The sequence below is a fragment of the Neomonachus schauinslandi genome, chromosome 8, assembly GCF_002201575.2.
Source record: "Neomonachus schauinslandi chromosome 8, ASM220157v2, whole genome shotgun sequence".
Taxonomy (NCBI): domain Eukaryota; kingdom Metazoa; phylum Chordata; class Mammalia; order Carnivora; family Phocidae; genus Neomonachus; species Neomonachus schauinslandi.
In genome coordinates, this window is record NC_058410.1 from 72,504,287 (window position 1) to 72,510,092 (window position 5,806).

The window sequence follows — 5,806 nt, forward strand, 5'->3', positions numbered from 1 at the left end:
TACACACCATATTAGGTGGCAATAACAAGCTAGTGAACATGAAAATAGAGAAATACAGGAGTCTAAATTAAAATATTAAAATATTTGTCCATTTTCATCCAAGTCAGGTTAAAAAAAAAAAGAGTACCTACAGTTTTCCAAGTTCAGATTCATTTAGTGAAAAAATGAATAATCCTTGAACCTCACTTCCTGGGGTTTTTTCTGTTCTGGGAAGTTTTCTGTCCTAGGTACTACTTTGCATAGGTACATGTTTACCAAGTCACAGCTATTAAAGTCATGACCTTAAATGAAAAAATGAAACACATGATAAAATCTTTAAAAGTAAGCAGGGAGTGGAGTGGAGTGGAGGGGGGCGGTGGGAGGGATGGGGTGGCTGGGTGATAGACATTGGGGAGGGTATGTACTATGGTGAGCACTGTAAATTGTGTAAGACTGATGAATCACAGACCTGTACCCCTGAAACAAATAATACATTATATGTTAATAAAAAAATTTTTTTAAAAATAAGCAGGGAGTGCCTGGCTGGCTCAGTCAGTTAAGCATCTGACTTCAGCTCAGGTCGTGATCTCAGGGTCCTGGGATCAAGCCCTGCACTGGGCTCTCCAGTTGGCAGGGAGTCTGCTTGTCCCTCTCTCTCTGCCCCGCCCCCTGCTATGCGCTCTCTCTCGCTCGCTTTCTCTCAAATAAATAAATAAAATACAGTAACCAGCAAGTTCTTGTCAAAACAGCCGGAAGCTTTCTGTCCCTTTCCAGCATTCAAGATGTCAAAGTAAGCGGGACACCTGGGTGGCTCAGTTCGTTAAGCACCTGCCTTCGGCTCCGGTCATGATCCCGGATGGGGTCCCACAGTGGGCTTCTTGCTCAGCGAGGAGCCTGCTTCTCCCTCTGCCTGCCACTTCCCCTACTTGTGCTCTCTCTGACAAATAAAGAAATAAAATCTAAAAAAAAAAAAAGATGTCAAAGTAAGGATGTGGTGGATCTTCTGGTGTGAAATTCTAGATTTCCCTGGGTCTTCACATAGGAGCTGTGACACAGAAGCCAAAACTCTGTTTATCATCTTTGTGAAGGGGCTCAAAGGACAACTGCGTAGACTTCCTGCTGCTGGTGTGGGTGACATGGTGATGGCCACAGTGAAGAAACACAAACCGGAGCTCAGAAAGAAGGTACATCCAGTAGTAGTAATTCTACAACGAAAATCATACTGGAGAAAAGATGGCATGTTTCTCTATTTTGAAGATAACACAGGGGTCATAGTAAACAATAAAGGCAAAACAAAATGTTCTGCTATCACAGGACCAGTTGCAAAGGATTGTGTAGACTTGTGGCCCAGGATTGCATCCAATGCTGGCAGGATTGCGTGATTCTTTGGTGTTTAAAATTTTATTTATTTATTTATTTTGAGAGCAAAAGCAAGGGAGTGAGAGGGAGAGGGAGACAGTGAGTGGGGCAGGGAGGTTGGAGGGAGGGAGAGAGAGAATCCCAAGCAGACTCCCCCCTGAGTGAGGAGCCCCATGCAGGGCTCTGTCTCACAACCCTGAGATCACGACCTGAGCCAAAATCAAGAGTCAGATGCTTACCAGCTGAGTCACCCAGGCATCTCTCTTTGGTGTATTTGTTTAAAAAAAAATTAAAAATTATCTGCTCTCCCCTGCACCTCAAAAAAGAGAGCAAGGACTCCCAGGCCTTTGAGGAAACATTTTTGTAAGTGTGGGAAGAAAGCTTAACCATTAATTTATTGGATAACTTTACATAAGTCACTTGCCTTTTTTGCATCTATTTTCCCTTTCTTTTTAATGGAAATGATAATATATGTCTTACCCACAGCACAATGTTAATGTTAGGTAACATGTTAAAAGGCTTTGATTAATATAAAGTATTATGTGTCATCATCATCATCACTAATCATTTACTGATTATCTAGTATAATTAAAGCAATATGATAAATGTTTATTGGAGACTGAGAGCCAGGATACAATAAAAAAATAAAATAAAATGTAATAATACCTGCCCTACCCATGGAATAAGATTAGAATTGGATGAATAACATATGAGCTTCATAGAAATGTGTGCAAATACTAGGATTGTCGGAAATAAAGCCAAGCACTTAGCAAAGATGACAGCTGGAATAAATTATTGGGTAGTGCTGAGTTTTTAGAGATTATATAAAATGATGCAAAAACTTGCAAGGAACATCCACTGAAAGGGACTGAGTCTTGAGAGAAAGGTAACACAGCAAGTAAGTAAGAAATAATGAACAAAAGTTATAAAGTTATTTTATAGGACAAACTAGAGATATAACCAAAACAATATTTTTAAGATTTTATTTATTTATTTGAGAGAGAGAGAATGAGAGACAAAGAGCAGGAGAGGGAGGAGGGTCAGAGGGAGAAGCAGACTCCCTGCTGAGCAGGGAGCCCGACGTGGGACTCGATCCCGGGACTCCAGGATCATGACCTGAGCCGAAGGCAGTCGCTTAACCAACTGAGCCACCCAGGCGCCCAACCAAAACAATATTTTTAATAGTGAGAATTTCATCATTTGAAGGGGAGAAACTTAGTCTTGGTCACATGTAAGTTAGCTTGACAAAGTAGCCACAGGACTATAATTGGGGTCCCAAGTTGTATTAGATCATTCAACTGGAAGAGCAAGATCAGGTAAAGTCATTCAAGAAAATGCTTTTCTAGATTGTAAAATTGTTAATGTAGACTTCTAGAGAAGATGGATCCTAAGCTCACTTCATCCATGGGCACAACTAGATAACAACCTCATCAGTGTAAATAACCCAGAACAACCAAAGACTAGCAGAACAGACTCTTCATAGCTAAATGTAGAGAAGAGGTCACACTGAAGAGGGTATGAAGGGCAAAGATAGGTTGGGAGCTAAATAGACCTGTGGGGCTGTCCATGGAAGGGAGGAATGTGCTGGGCATGGAGGGGGCAAGAAACAGAACCTCACACCAGGTACCCCAGGCATGGGGAACCCACACAGGAAGAAGAATCCCTATAACATTTGGCTTTGAAAACCAGAGGAGCCCAACAGTCAGTGGAATTTAACACCTGGAACTTTAAAAATCAGTAGGCTTGGCTCTGGGAGGGTTGTGGCAGGGATGGGGGGGTGTTAGGAACTGAGTCCCTACCCTTAAAGAGAGAGCACAACAAACAGCCCCATGGAGGTACAGCATAGAAGCAGCAGTTTGAAAAATGCCTAAGGTATACAAGAGGTTGATTTGTTTACTAATCTCAGACCATGTGCCTTGGGAGACTTCTCAAAGAACAAAAGAGCTGGTAGACCCCATTTCCACCTCCTGCCCCCCAGTCTAGATACACAGACACCCATGCAGAAAAGTGTGGCACCAACGCTCTCCACCCAGCTTGCTGACAGCATGCCCCGTCCCCATGTTCTCTTGCAGACCTGCCCCCTCCAATACTCCCTTGGCCAGAACCCATGCAAAACAGTGTCACAAGCCTGGCATTGTGCAAGCAGCCCTGACAGGGGCAAGCACCACTCCAAATTGACTACTGCCCCAGGAAAGAAGCAAGATAACCACACACAGCAGTCTGAGTACAGGCCCAGCAGTGGGCTAGGTCAGATATCTGGTCTGACTGCAGTCCCCACCCACCAACAAAAGCTTCTCAGGGGACAACAAAGGTAAAGCACCCTGTAGCTCAGTGCTACTGCATCTCTGGCAAATGCCTAGTCTGACTCAGCTCAAGCCCAAGGTGGCCCTAAACTGGCCCACTAACAATACAGAGACCAAACCTTCCCTACAATGGGCAGAGAGCCATTGCAGACAAGTGGACCAAAGGAAAAAATGGCTCAGCCACAACAGTAGGGCATATGCAACACACATAAGACACACTTGAAGAGCCAGGTTCCAGTGAACAGGGGACACTGCACTGCAGGGCACTACAGGACCTCTTCTTCATAAGGCCACTACTTTCTTTTTTTTTTCTTCTTTTTTTTAAAGATTTTATTTATTTATTTGAGAGAGAATGAGATAGAGAGCATGAGAGGGGGGAGGGTCAGAGGGAGAAGCAGACTCCCTGCCGAGCAGGGAGCCCGATGCGGGACTCGATCCTGGGACTCCAGGATCATGACCTGAGCCTAAGGCAGTCGCTTAACCAACTGAGCCACCCAGGCGTCCCTTTTTTTTTTTTAATAGAATTTTTTTTTTAAAGACTTTTTATTTATTTGACAGAGAGAGAACAAGCAGAGGGAGAGAGAGGGAGAAGCAGGCTCCCTGCTGAGCAAGGAGCCCAAGGCCACTACTTTCAAAAGCAGGCGATGTAGGTGAGTTTCCTAACACATAGAAACAGACAGAGAGAGTTAGACAAAATGAGGAGACAGAGGAATATGTCCCAAATGAAAGACCAGGACAAAATCACAGCAAGAGAGCTAAACAAAACAGAGATATAGAGACTTTAAAGTAATAGTCATAAAGACCACTGGACTGGAGAAAAGAGTAGAGGACCTCAGTGAGACCCTCAACAAAGAGAAAACATTTAAAAAAAATCAGAGATGAAGAACTTAAGAAATGAAATTAAAAATACAATGGATGGGGGTGCCTGGGTGGCTCAGTTGGCTAAGTGTCTGCCTTAACTCAGGTCATGATTCCGGGGTCCTGGGATCAAGCCCAATGTCAGGGGGCTCTCCTTCTCCCTGTCCCTCACTCATGCTCTCTCTTGCTATCTCTCAAATAAATAAATTAAATCTTTTTAAAAAAATGCAATGGATGGAATAAATAGTAGACTAGAGGAAGCAAAAGAAGGGATCAGATATGGGCGCCTGGGTGGCTCAGTCGTTAAGCGTCTGCCTTCGGCTCAGGTCAAGATCCTAGGGTCCTGGGATCGAGTCCTGCATCAGGCTCCCTGCTCAGCGGGAAGCCTGCTTCTCCCTCTCACACTCCCCTGCTTGTGTTCCCTCTCTCGCTGTGTCTCTCTCTGTCAAATAAATAAAATCTTAAAAAAAAAAAAGGGATCAGTAACCTGGAGGACAGAGTAATGGAAAGCAATCAAGCTGAATAGGAGAGAGAAAAAAATAATAAAAAATGAAAATAGACTGAGGGAACTCAGCAACACCATCAAGCCTAATAACATTTGCATTATGGGATCCCAGAAGGAGAAGAGAGAGAAAATGGAGCAGAAAATTTATTTGAAGAAATAATAACTAAAAACTTCCTGAATCTGGGGAATGAAACAGAAATCAGAGCTGAAAGGCACAAAGAGCCCCAACGAAACCAACCCAAGGAGGTCCACACCAAGACACATAGTAATTAAAATGAAAAAAAAGTAGTAATAAAGAGAGAATTTTAAAAGCATCAAGAGAATAGGTGCCTGGTTGGCTCAGTTAGTTAAGTGTCCGACTCTTGGTTTTGGTTCAGGTCATGATCTCAGGGTTGTGCGATCAAGCCTCCCACTCATGCTCTCTCTCTCCCTCTCTCTAAAATAAATAAATGGGGGGCGCCTGGGTGGCTCAGATGGTTAAGCATCTACCTTCGGCTCAGGTCATGATCTCAGGGTCCTGGGATCGAGTCCCGCATCGGGCTCCCTGCTCCTTGGGAGCCTGCTTCTCCCTCTGCCTCTCTCTCTCTCTCTCTCTCTCTCTCTCTGTCTCTCATGAATAAATAAATAAAATTAAAAATAAAATAAAATAAATAAATGGGGCCCCTGGGTGGCTCAGTCGGGTAAACATCTACCTTCGGCTCAGGTCATGATCCCAGGGTTCTGGGATCAAGTCCCGCATCAGGCTCCTAGCTCAGGGGGGATTCTACTTCTCTCTCTGCCTGCTGCTCCCCCTGCTTGTGCT

At 44.0% G+C, this 5,806-nt stretch overlaps 1 pseudogene; it reads left to right on the top strand.

Annotated features, from left to right (window-relative positions):
• The first annotated feature begins 954 nt into the window (after window positions 1-954).
• On the top strand, window positions 955-1,361 carry LOC110583480 (annotated as a pseudogene).
• The last annotated feature ends 4,445 nt before the right edge of the window (window positions 1,362-5,806 follow it).